This window comes from Aulostomus chinensis, chromosome 7, assembly GCF_037954235.1.
Source record: "Aulostomus chinensis isolate RoL2024-O1b breed Wild chromosome 7, RoL_Achi_v1.0, whole genome shotgun sequence".
NCBI classification, from domain to species: domain Eukaryota; kingdom Metazoa; phylum Chordata; class Actinopteri; order Syngnathiformes; family Aulostomidae; genus Aulostomus; species Aulostomus chinensis.
Window position 1 is genome coordinate 5339476 of NC_141326.1, and position 19887 is coordinate 5359362.

A 19887-nucleotide genomic window follows, 5' to 3' on the forward strand; every position below is an offset into this window, starting at 1 on the left:
TCCTCAGTCAGGGGCTGTGACCTGACCAAAGACGCGTACACAGCTTATTGGTGCTGACACAAACTCTAGTTCAAAATGGAGCTCAAGCCACTGCAAACGGCCATGTCGATGCTCCCAAAAAAACTTTTCAGCATTGTCCAACTGAAAGTATCTGTTGGTCAGATGATGAGGGAAATTCAGCGCTGACAGCAGCCATGCTGGAATAAAGCGCATATAAATGGATAGTTTAAAATTTTCATTTAACTGAGCACATCAGGCATTGGTGGTTCAGTGGTAGAATTCTCGCCTGCCACGCGGGAGGCCCGGGTCCGATTCCCGGCCAATGCAATGGATTATTTGATTTTAATGATCAATCAGTCTGACATTTTGGATGAATGCAGGTAACTCCTCTGCTCAACAACACTGCGTTGGACCAGAAACATTTGTATCCCCATATGTGTTTGATTAGAATGTACGTTGGAAATTGTAAGAAGTGGGATTTCAACACATTCCTCAGTCAGGGGCTGTGACCTGACCAAAGATGCGTAAACAGCTCGTTGGTGCTGACACAAACTCTAGTTCAAAATGGAGCTCAAGCCACTGCAAACGGCCATGTCGATGCTCCCAAAAAAACTTTTCAGCATTGTCCAACAGAAAGTATCTGTTGGTCAGATGATGAGGGAAATTCAGCGCTGACAGCTGCCATGCTGGAATAAAGCGCATATAAATGGATAGTTTAAAATTTTCCTTTGTCTGAGCACATCAGGCATTGGTGGTTCAGTGGTAGAATTCTCGCCTTCCACGCGGGAGGCCTGGGTCCGATTCCCGGCCAATGCAATGGATTATTTGATTTTAATGATCAATCAGTCTGACATTTTGGATGAATGCAGGTAACTCCTCTGCTCAACAACACTGCGTTGGACCAGAAACATTTGTATCCCGATATGTGTTTGATTAGAATGTACGTTGGAATTTGTAAGAAGTGGGATTTCAACACATTCCTCAGTCAGGGGCTGTGACCTGACCAAAGATGCGTAAACAGCTCGTTGGTGCTGACACAAACTCTAGTTCAAAATGGAGCTCAAGCCACTGCAAACGGCCATGTCGATGCTCCCAAAAAAACTTTTCAGCATTGTCCAACTGAAAGTATCTGTTGGTCAGATGATGAGGGAAATTCAGCGCTGACAGCTGCCATGCTGGAATAAAGCGCATATAAATGGATAGTTTGAAATTTTCATGTGACTGAGCACATCAGGCATTGGTGGTTCAGTGGTAGAAATCTCGCCTGCCACGCGGGAGGCCTGGGTCCGATTCCCGGCCAATGCAATGGATTATTTGATTTTAATGATCAATCAGTCTGACATTTTGGATGAATGCAGGTAACTCCTCTGCTCAACAACACTGCATTGGACCAGAAACATTTGTATCCCGATATGTGTTTGATTAGAATGTACGTTGGAATTTGTAAGAAGTGGGATTTCAACACATTCCTCAGTCAGGGGCTGTGACCTGACCAAAGATGCGTAAACAGCTCGTTGGTGCTGACACAAACTCTAGTTCAAAATGGAGCTCAAGCCACTGCAAACGGCCATGTCGATGCTCCCAAAAAAACTTTTCAGCATTGTCCAACTGAAAGTATCTGTTGGTCAGATGATGAGGGAAATTCAGCGCTGACAGCTGCCATGCTGGAATAAAGCGCATATAAATGGATAGTTTGAAATTTTCATGTGACTGAGCACATCAGGCATTGGTGGTTCAGTGGTAGAATTCTCGCCTGCCACGCGGGAGGCCTGGGTTCGATTCCTGGCACATGCAGTTGTTTCTTTGAGTTACATGTTGAAACAGTCTGAAATTCTGAACGGATGCAGGTATCTCCTCTGCTCAACAACACTGCGTTGGACCAGAAACATTTGTATCCCCATATGTGTTTGATTAGAATGTACGTTGGAAATTGTAAGAAGTGGGATTTCAACACATTCCTCAGTCAGGGGCTGTGACCTGACCAAAGACGCGTACACAGCTTATTGGTGCTGACACAAACTCTAGTTCAAAATGGAGCTCAAGCCACTGCAAACGGCCATGTCGATGCTCCCAAAAAAACTTTTCAGCATTGTCCAACTGAAAGTATCTGTTGGTCAGATGATGAGGGAAATTCAGCGCTGACAGCTGCCATGCTGGAATAAAGCGCATATAAATGGATACTTTGAAATTTTCATTTATCTGAGCACATCAGGCATTGGTGGTTCAGTGGTAGAAATCTCGCCTGCCACGCGGGAGGCCTGGGTCCGATTCCCGGCCAATGCAATGGATTATTTGATTTTAATGATCAATCAGTCTGACATTTTGGATGAATGCAGGTAACTCCTCTGCTCAACAACACTGCGTTGGACCAGAAACATTTGTATCCCCATATGTGTTTGATTAGAATGTACGTTGGAAATTGTAAGAAGTGGGATTTCAACACATTCCTCAGTCAGGGGCTGTGACCTGACCAAAGACGCGTACACAGCTCGTTGGTGCTGACACAAACTCTAGTTCAAAATGGAGCTCAAGCCACTGCAAACGGCCATGTCGATGCTCCCAAAAAAACTTTTCAGCATTGTCCAACTGAAAGTATCTGTTGGTCAGATGATGAGGAAAATTCAGTGCTGACAGCAGCCATGCTGGAATAAAGCGCATATAAATGGATAGTTTAAAATTTTCATTTTTCTGAGCACATCAGGCATTGGTGGATCAGTGGTAGAATTCTCGACTGCCACGCGGGAGGCCTGGGTCCGATTCCCGGCCAATACAATGGATTATTTGATTTTAATGATCAATCAGTCTGACATTTTGGATGAATGCAGGTAACTCCTCTGCTCAACAACACTGCGTTGGACCAGAAACATTTGTATCCCCATATGTGTTTGATTAGAATGTATGTTGGTAATAGTAAAAAGTGGGATTTCAACCCATTCCTCAGTCAGGGGCTGTGACCTGACCAAAGATGCGTACACAGCTTATTGGTGCTGACACAAACTCTAGTTCAAAATGGAGCTCAAGCCACTGCAAACGGCCATGTCGATGCTCCCAAAAAAACTTTTCAGCATTGTCCAACTGAAAGTATCTGTTGGTCAGATGATGAGGGAAATTCAGCGCTGACAGCAGCCATGCTGGAAGAAAGCGCATATAAATGTATAGTTTAAAATTTTCATTTGTGTGAGCACATCAGGCATTGGTGGTTCAGTGGTAGAATTCTCGCCTGCCACGCGGGAGGCCCGGGTCCGATTCCCGGCCAATGCAATGGATTATTTGATTTTAATGATCAATCAGTCTGACATTTTGGATGAATGCAGGTAACTCCTCTGCTCAACAACACTGCGTTGGACCAGAAACATTTGTATCCCCATATGTGTTTGATTAGAATGTACGTTGGAAATTGTAAGAAGTGGGATTTCAACACATTCCTCAGTCAGGGGCTGTGACCTGACCAAAGATGCGTAAACAGCTCGTTGGTGCTGACACAAACTCTAGTTCAAAATGGAGCTCAAGCCACTGCAAACGGCCATGTCGATGCTCCCAAAAAAACTTTTCAGCATTGTCCAACAGAAAGTATCTGTTGGTCAGATGATGAGGGAAATTCAGCGCTGACAGCTGCCATGCTGGAATAAAGCGCATATAAATGGATAGTTTAAAATTTTCCTTTGTCTGAGCACATCAGGCATTGGTGGTTCAGTGGTAGAATTCTCGCCTTCCACGCGGGAGGCCCGGGTCCGATTCCCGGCCAATGCAATGGATTATTTGATTTTAATGATCAATCAGTCTGACATTTTGGATGAATGCAGGTAACTCCTCTGCTCAACAACACTGCGTTGGACCAGAAACATTTGTATCCCCATATGTGTTTGATTAGAATGTATGTTGGTAATAGTAAAAAGTGGGATTTCAACCCATTCCTCAGTCAGGGGCTGTGACCTGACCAAAGATGCGTACACAGCTTATTGGTGCTGACACAAACTCTAGTTCAAAATGGAGCTCAAGCCACTGCAAACGGCCATGTCGATGCTCCCAAAAAAACTTTTCAGCATTGTCCAACAGAAAGTATCTGTTGGTCAGATGATGAGGGAAATTCAGCGCTGACAGCTGCCATGCTGGAATAAAGCGCATATAAATGGATAGTTTAAAATTTTCCTTTGTCTGAGCACATCAGGCATTGGTGGTTCAGTGGTAGAATTCTCGCCTTCCACGCGGGAGGCCCGGGTCCGATTCCCGGCCAATGCAATGGATTATTTGATTTTAATGATCAATCAGTCTGACATTTTGGATGAATGCAGGTAACTCCTCTGCTCAACAACACTGCGTTGGACCAGAAACATTTGTATCCCGATATGTGTTTGATTAGAATGTACGTTGGAATTTGTAAGAAGTGGGATTTCAACACATTCCTCAGTCAGGGGCTGTGACCTGACCAAAGATGCGTAAACAGCTCGTTGGTGCTGACACAAACTCTAGTTCAAAATGGAGCTCAAGCCACTGCAAACGGCCATGTCGATGCTCCCAAAAAAACTTTTCAGCATTGTCCAACTGAAAGTATCTGTTGGTCAGATGATGAGGGAAATTCAGCGCTGACAGCTGCCATGCTGGAATAAAGCGCATATAAATGGATACTTTGAAATTTTCATGTGACTGAGCACATCAGGCATTGGTGGTTCAGTGGTAGAAATCTCGCCTGCCACGCGGGAGGCCTGGGTCCGATTCCCGGCCAATGCAATGGATTATTTGATTTTAATGATCAATCAGTCTGACATTTTGGATGAATGCAGGTAACTCCTCTGCTCAACAACACTGCGTTGGACCAGAAACATTTGTATCCCGATATGTGTTTGATTAGAATGTACGTTGGAATTTGTAAGAAGTGGGATTTCAACACATTCCTCAGTCAGGGGCTGTGACCTGACCAAAGATGCGTAAACAGCTCGTTGGTGCTGACACAAACTCTAGTTCAAAATGGAGCTCAAGCCACTGCAAACGGCCATGTCGATGCTCCCAAAAAAACTTTTCAGCATTGTCCAACTGAAAGTATCTGTTGGTCAGATGATGAGGGAAATTCAGCGCTGACAGCTGCCATGCTGGAATAAAGCGCATATAAATGGATAGTTTGAAATTTTCATGTGACTGAGCACATCAGGCATTGGTGGTTCAGTGGTAGAATTCTCGCCTGCCACGCGGGAGGCCTGGGTTCGATTCCTGGCACATGCAGTTGTTTCTTTGAGTTACATGTTGAAACAGTCTGAAATTCTGAACGGATGCAGGTATCTCCTCTGCTCAACAACACTGCGTTGGACCAGAAACATTTGTATCCCCATATGTGTTTGATTAGAATGTACGTTGGAAATTGTAAGAAGTGGGATTTCAACACATTCCTCAGTCAGGGGCTGTGACCTGACCAAAGATGCGTAAACAGCTCGTTGGTGCTGACACAAACTCTAGTTCAAAATGGAGCTCAAGCCACTGCAAACGGCCATGTCGATGCTCCCAAAAAAACTTTTCAGCATTGTCCAACTGAAAGTATCTGTTGGTCAGATGATGAGGGAAATTCAGCGCTGACAGCAGCCATGCTGGAATAAAGCGCATATAAATGGATACTTTGAAATTTTCATGTGACGGAGCACATCAGGCATTGGTGGTTCAGTGGTAGAATTCTCGCCTGCCACGCGGGAGGCCTGGGTTCGATTCCTGGCCATACAGTTGTTTCTTTGAGTTACATGTTGAAACAGTCTGAAATTCTGAACGGATGCAGGTATCTCCTCTGCTCAACAACACTGCGTTGGACCAGAAACATTTGTATCCCGATATGTGTTTTATTAGAATGTACGTTGGAAATTGTAAAAAGTGGGATTTCAACACATTCCTCAGTCAGGGGCTGTGACCTGACCAAAGACGCGTACACAGCATATTGGTGCTGACACAAACTCTAGTTCAAAATGGAGCTCAAGCCACTGCAAACGGCCATGTCGATGCTCCCAAAAAAACTTTTCAGCATTGTCCAACTGAAAGTATCTGTTGGTCAGATGATGAGGGAAATTCAGCGCTGACAGCAGCCATGCTGGAATAAAGCGCATATAAATGGATACTTTGAAATTTTCATGTGACGGAGCACATCAGGCATTGGTGGTTCAGTGGTACAATTCTCGCCTGCCACGCGGGAGGCCTGGGTCCGATTCCCGGCCAATACAATGGATTATTTGATTTTAATGATCAATCAGTCTGACATTTTGGATGAATGCAGGTAACTCCTCTGCTCAACAACACTGCGTTGGACCAGAAACATTTGTATCCCCATATGTGTTTGATTAGAATGTATGTTGGTAATAGTAAAAAGTGGGATTTCAACCCATTCCTCAGTCAGGGGCTGTGACCTGACCAAAGATGCGTACACAGCTTATTGGTGCTGACACAAACTCTAGTTCAAAATGGAGCTCAAGCCACTGCAAACGGCCATGTCGATGCTCCCAAAAAAACTTTTCAGCATTGTCCAACTGAAAGTATCTGTTGGTCAGATGATGAGGGAAATTCAGCGCTGACAGCAGCCATGCTGGAATAAAGCGCATATTAATGGATACTTTGAAATTTTCATGTGACGGAGCACATCAGGCATTGGTGGTTCAGTGGTAGAATTCTCGCCTGCCACGCGGGAGGCCCGGGTCCGATTCCCGGCCAATGCAATGGATTATTTGATTTTAATGATCAATCAGTCTGACATTTTGGATGAATGCAGGTAACTCCTCTGCTCAACAACACTGCGTTGGACCAGAAACATTTGTATCCCCATATGTGTTTGATTAGAATGTACGTTGGAAATTGTAAGAAGTGGGATTTCAACACATTCCTCAGTCAGGGGCTGTGACCTGACCAAAGATGCGTAAACAGCTCGTTGGTGCTGACACAAACTCTAGTTCAAAATGGAGCTCAAGCCACTGCAAACGGCCATGTCGATGCTCCCAAAAAAACTTTTCAGCATTGTCCAACTGAAAGTATCTGTTGGTCAGATGATGAGGGAAATTCAGCGCTGACAGCAGCCATGCTGGAATAAAGCGCATATAAATGGATAGTTTAAAATTTTCATTTTTTGAGCACATCAGGCATTGGTGGTTCAGTGGTAGAATTCTCGCCTGCCACGCGGGAGGCCCGGGTCCGTTTCCCGGCCAATGCAATGGATTATTAGATTTTAATGATCAATCAGTCTGACATTTTGGATGAATGCAGGTAACTCCTCTGCTCAACAACACTGCGTTGGACCAGAAACATTTGTATCCCCATATGTGTTTGATTAGAATATACGTTGGAAATTGTAAGAAGTGTGATTTCAACACATTCCTCAGTCAGGGGCTGTGACCTGACCAAAGATGCGTAAACAGCTCGTTGGTGCTGACACAAACTCTAGTTCAAAATGGAGCTCAAGCCACTGCAAACGGCCATGTCGATGCTCCCAAAAAAACTTTTCAGCATTGTCCAACTGAAAGTATCTGTTGGTCAGATGATGAGGGAAATTCAGCGCTGAGAGCTGCCATGCTGGAATAAAGCGCATATAAATGGATAGTTTAAAATTTTCATTTTTTGAGCACATCAGGCATTGGTGGTTCAGTGGTAGAATTCTCGCCTGCCACGCGGGCGGCCCGGGCCCGATTACCGGCCAATGCAATGGATTATTTGATTTTAATGATCAATCAGTCTGACATTTTGGATGAATGCAGGTAACTCCTCTGCTCAACAACACTGCGTTGGACCAGAAACATTTGTATCCCCATATGTGTTTGATTAGAATGTATGTTGGTAATATTAAAAAGTGGGATTTCAACCCAGTCCTCAGTCAGGGGCTGTGACCTGACCAAAGATGCGTACACAGCTTATTGGTGCTGACACAAACTCTAGTTCAAAATGGAGCTCAAGCCACTGCAAACGGCCATGTCGATGCTCCCAAAAAAACTTTTCAGCATTGTCCAACTGAAAGTATCTGTTGGTCAGATGATGAGGGAAATTCAGCGCTGACAGCTGCCATGCTGGAATAAAGCGCATATAAATGGATAGTTTGAAATTTTCATTTTTTTGAGCACATCAGGCATTGGTGGTTCAGTGGTAGAATTCTCGCCTGCCACGTGGGAGGCCTGGGTCCGATTCCCGGCCAATACAATGGATTATTTGATTTTAATGATCAATCAGTCTGACATTTTGGATGAATGCAGGTAACTCCTCTGCTCAACAACACTGCGTTGGACCAGAAACATTTGTATCCCCATATGTGTTTGATTAGAATGTATGTTGGTAATAGTAAAAAGTGGGATTTCAACCCATTCCTCAGTCAGGGGCTGTGACCTGACCAAAGATGCGTACACAGCTTATTGGTGCTGACACAAACTCTAGTTCAAAATGGAGCTCAAGCCACTGCAAACGGCCATGTCGATGCTCCCAAAAAAACTTTTCAGCATTGTCCAACTGAAAGTATCTGTTGGTCAGATGATGAGGGAAATTCAGCGCTGACAGCAGCCATGCTGGAATAAAGCGCATATAAATGTATAGTTTAAAATTTTCATTTTTTTGAGCACATCAGGCATTGGTGGTTCAGTGGTAGAATTCTCGCCTGCCACGCGGGAGGCCCGGGTCCGATTCCCGGCCAATGCAATGGATTATTTGATTTTAATGATCAATCAGTCTGACATTTTGGATGAATGCAGGTAACTCCTCTGCTCAACAACACTGCGTTGGACCAGAAACATTTGTATCCCCATATGTGTTTGATTAGAATGTACGTTGGAAATTGTAAGAAGTGGGATTTCAACACATTCCTCAGTCAGGGGCTGTGACCTGACCAAAGATGCGTAAACAGCTCGTTGGTGCTGACACAAACTCTAGTTCAAAATGGAGCTCAAGCCACTGCAAACGGCCATGTCGATGCTCCCAAAAAAACTTTTCAGCATTGTCCAACTGAAAGTATCTGTTGGTCAGATGATGAGGGAAATTCAGCGCTGACAGCTGCCATGCTGGAATAAAGCGCATATAAATGGATACTTTGAAATTTTCATGTGACGGAGCACATCAGGCATTGGTGGTTCAGTGGTAGAATTCTCGCCTGCCACGCGGGAGGCCCGGGTCCGATTCCCGGCCAATGCAATGGATTATTTGATTTTAATGATCAATCAGTCTGACATTTTGGATGAATGCAGGTAACTCCTCTGCTCAACAACACTGCGTTGGACCAGAAACATTTGTATCCCCATATGTGTTTGATTAGAATGTATGTTGGTAATAGTAAAAAGTGGGATTTCAACCCATTCCTCAGTCAGGGGCTGTGACCTGACCAAAGATGCGTACACAGCTTATTGGTGCTGACACAAACTCTAGTTCAAAATGGAGCTCAAGCCACTGCAAACGGCCATGTCGATGCTCCCAAAAAAACTTTTCAGCATTGTCCAACTGAAAGTATCTGTTGGTCAGATGAGGAGGGAAATTCAGCGCTGAGAGCTGCCATGCTGGAATAAAGCGCATATAAATGGATAGTTTGAAATTTTCCTTTATCTGAGCACATCAGGCATTGGTGGTTCAGTGGTAGAATTCTCGCCTGCCACGCGGGAGGCCTGGGTTCGTTTCCTGGCCAATGCAGTTGTTTCTTTGAGTTACATGTTGAAACAGTCTGAAATTCTGAACGGATGCAGGTATCTCCTCTGCTCAACAACACTGCGTTGGACCAGAAACATTTGTATCCCGATATGTGTTTTATTAGAATGTACGTTGGAAATTGTAAAAAGTGGGATTTCAACACATTCCTCAGTCAGGGGCTGTGACCTGACCAAAGATGCGTACACAGCTTATTGGTGCTGACACAAACTCTAGTTCAAAATGGAGCTCAAGCCACTGCAAACGGCCATGTCGATGCTCCCAAAAAAACTTTTCAGCATTGTCCAACTGAAAGTATCTGTTGGTCAGATGATGAGGGAAATTCAGCGCTGACAGCAGCCATGCTGGAAGAAAGCGCATATAAATGTATAGTTTAAAATTTTCATTTGTGTGAGCACATCAGGCATTGGTGGTTCAGTGGTAGAATTCTCGCCTGCCACGCGGGAGGCCTGGGTCCGATTCCCGGCCAATGCAATGGATTGTTAGATTTTAATGATCAATCAGTCTGACATTTTGGATGAATGCAGGTAACTCCTCTGCTCAACAACACTGCGTTGGACCAGAAACATTTGTATCCCCATATGTGTTTGATTAGAATGTACGTTGGAAATTGTAAGAAGTGGGATTTCAACACATTCCTCAGTCAGGGGCTGTGACCTGACCAAAGATGCGTAAACAGCTCGTTGGTGCTGACACAAACTCTAGTTCAAAATGGAGCTCAAGCCACTGCAAACGGCCATGTCGATGCTCCCAAAAAAACTTTTCAGCATTGTCCAACTGAAAGTATCTGTTGGTCAGATGATGAGGGAAATTCAGCGCTGACAGCTGCCATGCTGGAATAAAGCGCATATAAATGGATACTTTGAAATTTTCCTTTATCTGAGTTCATCAGGCATTGGTGGTTCAGTGGTAGAATTCTCGCCTGCCACGCGGGAGGCCCGGGTCCGATTCCCGGCCAATGCAATGGATTATTTGATTTTAATGATCAATCAGTCTGACATTTTGGATGAATGCAGGTAACTCCTCTGCTCAACAACACTGCGTTGGACCAGAAACATTTGTATCCCCATGTGTGTTTGATTAGAATGTATGTTGGTAATAGTAAAAAGTGGGATTTCAACCCATTTCTCAGTCAGGGGCTGTGACCTGACCAAAGATGCGTACACAGCTTATTGGTGCTGACACAAACTCTAGTTCAAAATGGAGCTCAAGCCACTGCAAACGGCCATGTCGATGCTCCCAAAAAAACTTTTCAGCATTGTCCAACTGAAAGTATCTGTTGGTCAGATGATGAGGGAAATTCAGCGCTGAGAGCTGCCATGCTGGAATAAAGCGCATATAAATGGATAGTTTGAAATTTTCATGTGACTGAGCACATCAGGCATTGGTGGTTCAGTGGTAGAATTCTCGCCTGCCACGCGGGAGGCCCGGGTCCGATTCCCGGCCAATGCAATGGATTATTTGATTTTAATGATCAATCAGTCTGACATTTTGGATGAATGCAGGTAACTCCTCTGCTCAACAACACTGCGTTGGACCAGAAACATTTGTATCCCCATATGTGTTTGATTAGAATGTATGTTGGTAATAGTAAAAAGTGGGATTTCAACCCATTCCTCAGTCAGGGGCTGTGACCTGACCAAAGATGCGTACACAGCTTATTGGTGCTGACACAAACTCTAGTTCAAAATGGAGCTCAAGCCACTGCAAACGGCCATGTCGATGCTCCCAAAAAAACTTTTCAGCATTGTCCAACTGAAAGTATCTGTTGGTCAGATGATGAGGGAAATTCAGCGCTGACAGCAGCCATGCTGGAATAAAGCGCATATAAATGTATAGTTTAAAATTTTCATTTTTTTGAGCACATCAGGCATTGGTGGTTCAGTGGTAGAATTCTCGCCTGCCACGCGGGAGGCCAGGGTCCGATTCCCGGCCAATGCAATGGATTATTAGATTTTAATGATCAATCAGTCTGACATTTTGGATGAATGCAGGTAACTCCTCTGCTCAACAACACTGCGTTGGACCAGAAACATTTGTATCCCCATATGTGTTTGATTAGAATGTATGTTGGTAATAGTAAAAAGTGGGATTTCAACACATTCCTCAGTCAGGGGCTGTGACCTGACCAAAGATGCGTACACAGCTTATTGGTGCTGACACAAACTCTAGTTCAAAATGGAGCTCAAGCCACTGCAAACGGCCATGTCGATGCTCCCAAAAAAACTTTTCAGCATTGTCCAACTGAAAGTATCTGTTGGTCAGATGATGAGGGAAATTCAGCGCTGACAGCAGCCATGCTGGAATAAAGCGCATATAAATGTATAGTTTGAAATTTTCATTTGTCTGAGCACATCAGGCATTGGTGGTTCAGTGGTAGAATTCTCGCCTGCCACGTGGGAGGCCGGGGTCCGATTCCCGGCCAATGCAATGGATTATTAGATTTTAATGATCAATAAGTCTGACATTTTGGATGAATGCAGGTAACTCCTCTGCTCAACAACACTGCGTTGGACCAGAAACATTTGTATCCCCATATGTGTTTGATTAGAATGTATGTTGGTAATAGTAAAAAGTGGGATTTCAACCCATTTCTCAGTCAGGGGCTGTGACCTGACCAAAGATGCGTACACAGCTTATTGGTGCTGACACAAACTCTAGTTCAAAATGGAGCTCAAGCCACTGCAAACGGCCATGTCGATGCTCCCAAAAAAACTTTTCAGCATTGTCCAACTGAAAGTATCTGTTGGTCAGATGATGAGGGAAATTCAGCGCTGAGAGCTGCCATGCTGGAATAAAGCGCATATAAATGGATAGTTTGAAATTTTCATGTGACTGAGCACATCAGGCATTGGTGGTTCAGTGGTAGAATTCTCGCCTGCCACGCGGGAGGCCCGGGTCCGATTCCCGGCCAATGCAATGGATTATTTGATTTTAATGATCAATCAGTCTGACATTTTGGATGAATGCAGGTAACTCCTCTGCTCAACAACACTGCGTTGGACCAGAAACATTTGTATCCCCATATGTGTTTGATTAGAATGTATGTTGGTAATAGTAAAAATTGGGATTTCAACCCATTCCTCAGTCAGGGGCTGTGACCTGACCAAAGATGCGTACACAGCTTATTGGTGCTGACACAAACTCTAGTTCAAAATGGAGCTCAAGCCACTGCAAACGGCCATGTCGATGCTCCCAAAAAAACTTTTCAGCATTGTCCAACTGAAAGTATCTGTTGGTCAGATGATGAGGGAAATTCAGCGCTGAGAGCTGCCATGCTGGAAGAAAGCGCATATAAATGGATAGTTTGAAATTTTCATGTAACTGAGCACATCAGGCATTGGTGGTTCAGTGGTAGAATTCTCGCCTGCCACGCGGGAGGCCCGGGTCCGATTCCCGGCCAATGCAATGGATTATCTGATTTTAATGATCAATCAGTCTGACATTTTGGATGAATGCAGGTAACTCCTCTGCTCAACAACACTGCGTTGGACCAGAAACATTTGTATCCCCATATGTGTTTGATTAGAATGTATGTTGGTAATAGTAAAAAGTGGGATTTCAACCCATTCCTCAGTCAGGGGCTGTGACCTGACCAAAGATGCGTACACAGCTTATTGGTGCTGACACAAACTCTAGTTCAAAATGGAGCTCAAGCCACTGCAAACGGCCATGTCGATGCTCCCAAAAAAACTTTTCAGCATTGTCCAACTGAAAGTATCTGTTGGTCAGATGATGAGGGAAATTCAGCGCTGAGAGCTGCCATGCTGGAATAAAGCGCATATAAATGGATAGTTTCAAATTTTCATGTGACTGAGCACATCAGGCATTGGTGGTTCAGTGGTAGAATTCTCGCCTGCCACGCGGGAGACCCGGGTCCGATTCCCGGCCAATGCAATGGATTATTTGATTTTAATGATCAATCAGTCTGACATTTTGGATGAATGCAGGTAACTCCTCTGCTCAACAACACTGCGTTGGACCAGAAACATTTGTATCCCCATATGTGTTTGATTAGAATGTATGTTGGTAATAGTAAAAAGTGGGATTTCAACCCATTCCTCAGTCAGGGGCTGTGACCTGACCAAAGATGCGTACACAGCTTATTGGTGCTGACACAAACTCTAGTTCAAAATGGAGCTCAAGCCACTGCAAACGGCCATGTCGATGCTCCCAAAAAAACTTTTCAGCATTGTCCAACTGAAAGTATCTGTTGGTCAGATGATGAGGGAAATTCAGCGCTGACAGCAGCCATGCTGGAATAAAGCGCATATAAATGTATAGTTTGAAATTTTCATTTGTCTGAGCACATCAGGCATTGGTGGTTCAGTGGTAGAATTCTCGCCTGCCACGCGGGAGGCCCGGGTCCGATTCCCGGCCAATGCAATGGATTATTTGATTTTAATGATCAATCAGTCTGACATTTTGGATGAATGCAGGTAACTCCTCTGCTCAACAACACTGCGTTGGACCAGAAACATTTGTATCCCCATATGTGTTTGATTAGAATGTATGTTGGTAATAGTAAAAAGTGGGATTTCAACCCATTCCTCAGTCAGGGGCTGTGACCTGACCAAAGATGCGTACACAGCTTATTGGTGCTGACACAAACTCTAGTTCAAAATGGAGCTCAAGCCACTGCAAACGGCCATGTCGATGCTCCCAAAAAAACTTTTCAGCATTGTCCAACTGAAAGTATCTGTTGGTCAGATGATGAGGGAAATTCAGCGCTGACAGCAGCCATGCTGGAATAAAGCGCATATAAATGTATAGTTTAAAATTTTCATTTTTTTGAGCACATCAGGCATTGGTGGTTCAGTGGTAGAATTCTCGCCTGCCACGCGGGAGGCCCGGGTCCGATTCCCGGCCAATGCAATGGATTATTTGATTTTAATGATCAATCAGTCTGACATTTTGGATGAATGCAGGTAACTCCTCTGCTCAACAACACTGCGTTGGACCAGAAACATTTGTATCCCCATATGTGTTTGATTAGAATGTACGTTGGAAATTGTAAGAAGTGGGATTTCAACACATTCCTCAGTCAGGGGCTGTGACCTGACCAAAGATGCGTAAACAGCTCGTTGGTGCTGACACAAACTCTAGTTCAAAATGGAGCTCAAGCCACTGCAAACGGCCATGTCGATGCTCCCAAAAAAACTTTTCAGCATTGTCCAACTGAAAGTATCTGTTGGTCAGATGATGAGGGAAATTCAGCGCTGACAGCTGCCATGCTGGAATAAAGCGCATATAAATGGATACTTTGAAATTTTCATGTGACGGAGCACATCAGGCATTGGTGGTTCAGTGGTAGAATTCTCGCCTGCCACGCGGGAGGCCCGGGTCCGATTCCCGGCCAATGCAATGGATTATTTGATTTTAATGATCAATCAGTCTGACATTTTGGATGAATGCAGGTAACTCCTCTGCTCAACAACACTGCGTTGGACCAGAAACATTTGTATCCCCATATGTGTTTGATTAGAATGTATGTTGGTAATAGTAAAAGTGGGATTTCAACCCATTCCTCAGTCAGGGGCTGTGACCTGACCAAAGATGCGTACACAGCTTATTGGTGCTGACACAAACTCTAGTTCAAAATGGAGCTCAAGCCACTGCAAACGGCCATGTCGATGCTCCCAAAAAAACTTTTCAGCATTGTCCAACTGAAAGTATCTGTTGGTCAGATGAGGAGGGAAATTCAGCGCTGAGAGCTGCCATGCTGGAATAAAGCGCATATAAATGGATAGTTTGAAATTTTCCTTTATCTGAGCACATCAGGCATTGGTGGTTCAGTGGTAGAATTCTCGCCTGCCACGCGGGAGGCCTGGGTTCGTTTCCTGGCCAATGCAGTTGTTTCTTTGAGTTACATGTTGAAACAGTCTGAAATTCTGAACGGATGCAGGTATCTCCTCTGCTCAACAACACTGCGTTGGACCAGAAACATTTGTATCCCGATATGTGTTTTATTAGAATGTACGTTGGAAATTGTAAAAAGTGGGATTTCAACCCATTCCTCAGTCAGGGGCTGTGACCTGACCAAAGATGCGTACACAGCTTATTGGTGCTGACACAAACTCTAGTTCAAAATGGAGCTCAAGCCACTGCAAACGGCCATGTCGATGCTCCCAAAAAAACTTTTCAGCATTGTCCAACTGAAAGTATCTGTTGGTCAGATGATGAGGGAAATTCAGCGCTGACAGCAGCCATGCTGGAATAAAGCGCATATAAATGGATAGTTTAAAATTTTCATTTATCTGAGCACATCAGGCATTGGTGGTTCAGTGGTAGAATTCTCGCCTGCCACGCGGGAGGCCGGGTTTGGATTCCCGGCCAATGCAGTTGTTTCTTTGAGTTCCATGTTCAAACAGTCTGAAATTCTGAACGAATGCAGGTAACTCCTCTGCTCAACAACACTGCGTTGGACCAGAAACATTTGTATCCCCATATGTGTTTGATTAGAATGTATGTTGGTAATAGTAAAAAGTGGGATTTCAACCCAGTCCTCAGTCAGGGGCTGTGACCTGACCAAAGATGCGTACACAGCTCGTTGGTGCTGACACAAACTCTAGTTCAAAATGGAGCTCAAGCCACTGCAAACGGCCATGTCGATGCTCCCAAAAAAACTTTTCAGCATTGTCCAACTGAAAGTATCTGTTGGTCAGATGATGAGGGAAATTCAGCGCTGACAGCAGCCATGCTGGAATAAAGCGCATATAAATGGATAGTTTAAAATTTTCATTTATCTGAGCACATCAGGCATTGGTGGTTCAGTGGTAGAATTCTCGCCTGCCACGCGGGAGGCCGGGTTTGGATTCCCGGCCAATGCAGTTGTTTCTTTGAGTTCCATGTTCAAACAGTCTGAAATTCTGAACGAATGCAGGTAACTCCTCTGCTCAACAACACTGCGTTGGACCAGAAACATTTGTATCCCCATATGTGTTTGATTAGAATGTATGTTGGTAATAGTAAAAAGTGGGATTTCAACCCATTCCTCAGTCAGGGGCTGTGACCTGACCAAAGATGCGTACACAGCTTATTGGTGCTGACACAAACTCTAGTTCAAAATGGAGCTCAAGCCACTGCAAACGGCCATGTCGATGCTCCCAAAAAAACTTTTCAGCATTGTCCAACTGAAAGTATCTGTTGGTCAGATGATGAGGGAAATTCAGCGCTGACAGCAGCCATGCTGGAAGAAAGCGCATATAAATGTATAGTTTAAAATTTTCATTTGTGTGAGCACATCAGGCATTGGTGGTTCAGTGGTAGAATTCTCGCCTGCCACGCGGGAGGCCTGGGTCCGATTCCCGGCCAATGCAATGGATTGTTAGATTTTAATGATCAATCAGTCTGACATTTTGGATGAATGCAGGTAACTCCTCTGCTCAACAACACTGCGTTGGACCAGAAACATTTGTATCCCCATATGTGTTTGATTAGAATGTACGTTGGAAATTGTAAGAAGTGGGATTTCAACACATTCCTCAGTCAGGGGCTGTGACCTGACCAAAGATGCGTAAACAGCTCGTTGGTGCTGACACAAACTCTAGTTCAAAATGGAGCTCAAGCCACTGCAAACGGCCATGTCGATGCTCCCAAAAAAACTTTTCAGCATTGTCCAACTGAAAGTATCTGTTGGTCAGATGATGAGGGAAATTCAGCGCTGACAGCTGCCATGCTGGAATAAAGCGCATATAAATGGATACTTTGAAATTTTCCTTTATCTGAGTTCATCAGGCATTGGTGGTTCAGTGGTAGAATTCTCGCCTGCCACGCGGGAGGCCCGGGTCCGATTCCCGGCCAATGCAATGGATTATTTGATTTTAATGATCAATCAGTCTGACATTTTGGATGAATGCAGGTAACTCCTCTGCTCAACAACACTGCGTTGGACCAGAAACATTTGTATCCCCATGTGTGTTTGATTAGAATGTATGTTGGTAATAGTAAAAAGTGGGATTTCAACCCATTTCTCAGTCAGGGGCTGTGACCTGACCAAAGATGCGTACACAGCTTATTGGTGCTGACACAAACTCTAGTTCAAAATGGAGCTCAAGCCACTGCAAACGGCCATGTCGATGCTCCCAAAAAAACTTTTCAGCATTGTCCAACTGAAAGTATCTGTTGGTCAGATGATGAGGGAAATTCAGCGCTGAGAGCTGCCATGCTGGAATAAAGCGCATATAAATGGATAGTTTGAAATTTTCATGTGACTGAGCACATCAGGCATTGGTGGTTCAGTGGTAGAATTCTCGCCTGCCACGCGGGAGGCCCGGGTCCGATTCCCGGCCAATGCAATGGATTATTTGATTTTAATGATCAATCAGTCTGACATTTTGGATGAATGCAGGTAACTCCTCTGCTCAACAACACTGCGTTGGACCAGAAACATTTGTATCCCCATATGTGTTTGATTAGAATGTATGTTGGTAATAGTAAAAAGTGGGATTTCAACCCATTCCTCAGTCAGGGGCTGTGACCTGACCAAAGATGCGTACACAGCTTATTGGTGCTGACACAAACTCTAGTTCAAAATGGAGCTCAAGCCACTGCAAACGGCCATGTCGATGCTCCCAAAAAAACTTTTCAGCATTGTCCAACTGAAAGTATCTGTTGGTCAGATGATGAGGGAAATTCAGCGCTGACAGCAGCCATGCTGGAATAAAGCGCATATAAATGTATAGTTTAAAATTTTCATTTTTTTGAGCACATCAGGCATTGGTGGTTCAGTGGTAGAATTCTCGCCTGCCACGCGGGAGGCCAGGGTCCGATTCCCGGCCAATGCAATGGATTATTAGATTTTAATGATCAATCAGTCTGACATTTTGGATGAATGCAGGTAACTCCTCTGCTCAACAACACTGCGTTGGACCAGAAACATTTGTATCCCCATATGTGTTTGATTAGAATGTATGTTGGTAATAGTAAAAAGTGGGATTTCAACACATTCCTCAGTCAGGGGCTGTGACCTGACCAAAGATGCGTACACAGCTTATTGGTGCTGACACAAACTCTAGTTCAAAATGGAGCTCAAGCCACTGCAAACGGCCATGTCGATGCTCCCAAAAAAACTTTTCAGCATTGTCCAACTGAAAGTATCTGTTGGTCAGATGATGAGGGAAATTCAGCGCTGACAGCAGCCATGCTGGAATAAAGCGCATATAAATGTATAGTTTGAAATTTTCATTTGTCTGAGCACATCAGGCATTGGTGGTTCAGTGGTAGAATTCTCGCCTGCCACGTGGGAGGCCGGGGTCCGATTCCCGGCCAATGCAATGGATTATTAGATTTTAATGATCAATAAGTCTGACATTTTGGATGAATGCAGGTAACTCCTCTGCTCAACAACACTGCGTTGGACCAGAAACATTTGTATCCCCATATGTGTTTGATTAGAATGTATGTTGGTAATAGTAAAAAGTGGGATTTCAACCCATTTCTCAGTCAGGGGCTGTGACCTGACCAAAGATGCGTACACAGCTTATTGGTGCTGACACAAACTCTAGTTCAAAATGGAGCTCAAGCCACTGCAAACGGCCATGTCGATGCTCCCAAAAAAACTTTTCAGCATTGTCCAACTGAAAGTATCTGTTGGTCAGATGATGAGGGAAATTCAGCGCTGAGAGCTGCCATGCTGGAATAAAGCGCATATAAATGGATAGTTTGAAATTTTCATGTGACTGAGCACATCAGGCATTGGTGGTTCAGTGGTAGAATTCTCGCCTGCCACGCGGGAGGCCCGGGTCCGATTCCCGGCCAATGCAATGGATTATTTGATTTTAATGATCAATCAGTCTGACATTTTGGATGAATGCAGGTAACTCCTCTGCTCAACAACACTGCGTTGGACCAGAAACATTTGTATCCCCATATGTGTTTGATTAGAATGTATGTTGGTAATAGTAAAAATTGGGATTTCAACCCATTCCTCAGTCAGGGGCTGTGACCTGACCAAAGATGCGTACACAGCTTATTGGTGCTGACACAAACTCTAGTTCAAAATGGAGCTCAAGCCACTGCAAACGGCCATGTCGATGCTCCCAAAAAAACTTTTCAGCATTGTCCAACTGAAAGTATCTGTTGGTCAGATGATGAGGGAAATTCAGCGCTGAGAGCTGCCATGCTGGAAGAAAGCGCATATAAATGGATAGTTTGAAATTTTCATGTAACTGAGCACATCAGGCATTGGTGGTTCAGTGGTAGAATTCTCGCCTGCCACGCGGGAGGCCCGGGTCCGATTCCCGGCCAATGCAATGG

At 44.4% G+C, this 19887-nt stretch overlaps 1 protein-coding gene and 36 non-coding genes across 39 annotated transcripts in view; 36 read left to right on the forward strand and 1 right to left on the reverse strand.

The window, feature by feature from the left end:
* Positions 1-19887, reverse strand: part of arpin (actin related protein 2/3 complex inhibitor) — a 66177-nt gene that overhangs the window by 10780 nt on the left and 35510 nt on the right. The window lies entirely within an intron of this gene.
* Positions 257-327, forward strand: trnag-gcc (transfer RNA glycine (anticodon GCC)). Its single transcript has one exon. It is a non-coding gene; the product is annotated as a tRNA-Gly (tRNA).
* trnag-ucc (transfer RNA glycine (anticodon UCC)) lies at positions 746-816 on the forward strand. The gene has a single exon. It is a non-coding gene; the product is annotated as a tRNA-Gly (tRNA).
* trnag-gcc (transfer RNA glycine (anticodon GCC)) lies at positions 1235-1305 on the forward strand. Its single transcript has one exon. It is a non-coding gene; the product is annotated as a tRNA-Gly (tRNA).
* Positions 2213-2283, forward strand: trnag-gcc (transfer RNA glycine (anticodon GCC)). The gene has a single exon. It is a non-coding gene; the product is annotated as a tRNA-Gly (tRNA).
* Positions 3191-3261, forward strand: trnag-gcc (transfer RNA glycine (anticodon GCC)). Its single transcript has one exon. It is a non-coding gene; the product is annotated as a tRNA-Gly (tRNA).
* Positions 3680-3750, forward strand: trnag-ucc (transfer RNA glycine (anticodon UCC)). Its single transcript has one exon. It is a non-coding gene; the product is annotated as a tRNA-Gly (tRNA).
* trnag-ucc (transfer RNA glycine (anticodon UCC)) lies at positions 4169-4239 on the forward strand. The gene has a single exon. It is a non-coding gene; the product is annotated as a tRNA-Gly (tRNA).
* trnag-gcc (transfer RNA glycine (anticodon GCC)) lies at positions 4658-4728 on the forward strand. Its single transcript has one exon. It is a non-coding gene; the product is annotated as a tRNA-Gly (tRNA).
* On the forward strand, positions 6124-6194 carry trnag-gcc (transfer RNA glycine (anticodon GCC)). The gene has a single exon. It is a non-coding gene; the product is annotated as a tRNA-Gly (tRNA).
* On the forward strand, positions 6613-6683 carry trnag-gcc (transfer RNA glycine (anticodon GCC)). The gene has a single exon. It is a non-coding gene; the product is annotated as a tRNA-Gly (tRNA).
* trnag-gcc (transfer RNA glycine (anticodon GCC)) lies at positions 7101-7171 on the forward strand. The gene has a single exon. It is a non-coding gene; the product is annotated as a tRNA-Gly (tRNA).
* On the forward strand, positions 8078-8148 carry trnag-gcc (transfer RNA glycine (anticodon GCC)). Its single transcript has one exon. It is a non-coding gene; the product is annotated as a tRNA-Gly (tRNA).
* trnag-gcc (transfer RNA glycine (anticodon GCC)) lies at positions 8567-8637 on the forward strand. Its single transcript has one exon. It is a non-coding gene; the product is annotated as a tRNA-Gly (tRNA).
* On the forward strand, positions 9056-9126 carry trnag-gcc (transfer RNA glycine (anticodon GCC)). The gene has a single exon. It is a non-coding gene; the product is annotated as a tRNA-Gly (tRNA).
* Positions 9545-9615, forward strand: trnag-gcc (transfer RNA glycine (anticodon GCC)). Its single transcript has one exon. It is a non-coding gene; the product is annotated as a tRNA-Gly (tRNA).
* trnag-gcc (transfer RNA glycine (anticodon GCC)) lies at positions 10034-10104 on the forward strand. Its single transcript has one exon. It is a non-coding gene; the product is annotated as a tRNA-Gly (tRNA).
* trnag-gcc (transfer RNA glycine (anticodon GCC)) lies at positions 10523-10593 on the forward strand. Its single transcript has one exon. It is a non-coding gene; the product is annotated as a tRNA-Gly (tRNA).
* trnag-gcc (transfer RNA glycine (anticodon GCC)) lies at positions 11012-11082 on the forward strand. Its single transcript has one exon. It is a non-coding gene; the product is annotated as a tRNA-Gly (tRNA).
* trnag-gcc (transfer RNA glycine (anticodon GCC)) lies at positions 11501-11571 on the forward strand. The gene has a single exon. It is a non-coding gene; the product is annotated as a tRNA-Gly (tRNA).
* On the forward strand, positions 11990-12060 carry trnag-gcc (transfer RNA glycine (anticodon GCC)). The gene has a single exon. It is a non-coding gene; the product is annotated as a tRNA-Gly (tRNA).
* Positions 12479-12549, forward strand: trnag-gcc (transfer RNA glycine (anticodon GCC)). The gene has a single exon. It is a non-coding gene; the product is annotated as a tRNA-Gly (tRNA).
* On the forward strand, positions 12968-13038 carry trnag-gcc (transfer RNA glycine (anticodon GCC)). The gene has a single exon. It is a non-coding gene; the product is annotated as a tRNA-Gly (tRNA).
* On the forward strand, positions 13457-13527 carry trnag-gcc (transfer RNA glycine (anticodon GCC)). The gene has a single exon. It is a non-coding gene; the product is annotated as a tRNA-Gly (tRNA).
* On the forward strand, positions 13946-14016 carry trnag-gcc (transfer RNA glycine (anticodon GCC)). Its single transcript has one exon. It is a non-coding gene; the product is annotated as a tRNA-Gly (tRNA).
* On the forward strand, positions 14435-14505 carry trnag-gcc (transfer RNA glycine (anticodon GCC)). The gene has a single exon. It is a non-coding gene; the product is annotated as a tRNA-Gly (tRNA).
* trnag-gcc (transfer RNA glycine (anticodon GCC)) lies at positions 14924-14994 on the forward strand. The gene has a single exon. It is a non-coding gene; the product is annotated as a tRNA-Gly (tRNA).
* Positions 15412-15482, forward strand: trnag-gcc (transfer RNA glycine (anticodon GCC)). The gene has a single exon. It is a non-coding gene; the product is annotated as a tRNA-Gly (tRNA).
* Positions 15901-15971, forward strand: trnag-gcc (transfer RNA glycine (anticodon GCC)). The gene has a single exon. It is a non-coding gene; the product is annotated as a tRNA-Gly (tRNA).
* Positions 16390-16460, forward strand: trnag-gcc (transfer RNA glycine (anticodon GCC)). The gene has a single exon. It is a non-coding gene; the product is annotated as a tRNA-Gly (tRNA).
* On the forward strand, positions 16879-16949 carry trnag-gcc (transfer RNA glycine (anticodon GCC)). Its single transcript has one exon. It is a non-coding gene; the product is annotated as a tRNA-Gly (tRNA).
* On the forward strand, positions 17368-17438 carry trnag-gcc (transfer RNA glycine (anticodon GCC)). Its single transcript has one exon. It is a non-coding gene; the product is annotated as a tRNA-Gly (tRNA).
* On the forward strand, positions 17857-17927 carry trnag-gcc (transfer RNA glycine (anticodon GCC)). The gene has a single exon. It is a non-coding gene; the product is annotated as a tRNA-Gly (tRNA).
* Positions 18346-18416, forward strand: trnag-gcc (transfer RNA glycine (anticodon GCC)). The gene has a single exon. It is a non-coding gene; the product is annotated as a tRNA-Gly (tRNA).
* On the forward strand, positions 18835-18905 carry trnag-gcc (transfer RNA glycine (anticodon GCC)). Its single transcript has one exon. It is a non-coding gene; the product is annotated as a tRNA-Gly (tRNA).
* trnag-gcc (transfer RNA glycine (anticodon GCC)) lies at positions 19324-19394 on the forward strand. The gene has a single exon. It is a non-coding gene; the product is annotated as a tRNA-Gly (tRNA).
* On the forward strand, positions 19813-19883 carry trnag-gcc (transfer RNA glycine (anticodon GCC)). The gene has a single exon. It is a non-coding gene; the product is annotated as a tRNA-Gly (tRNA).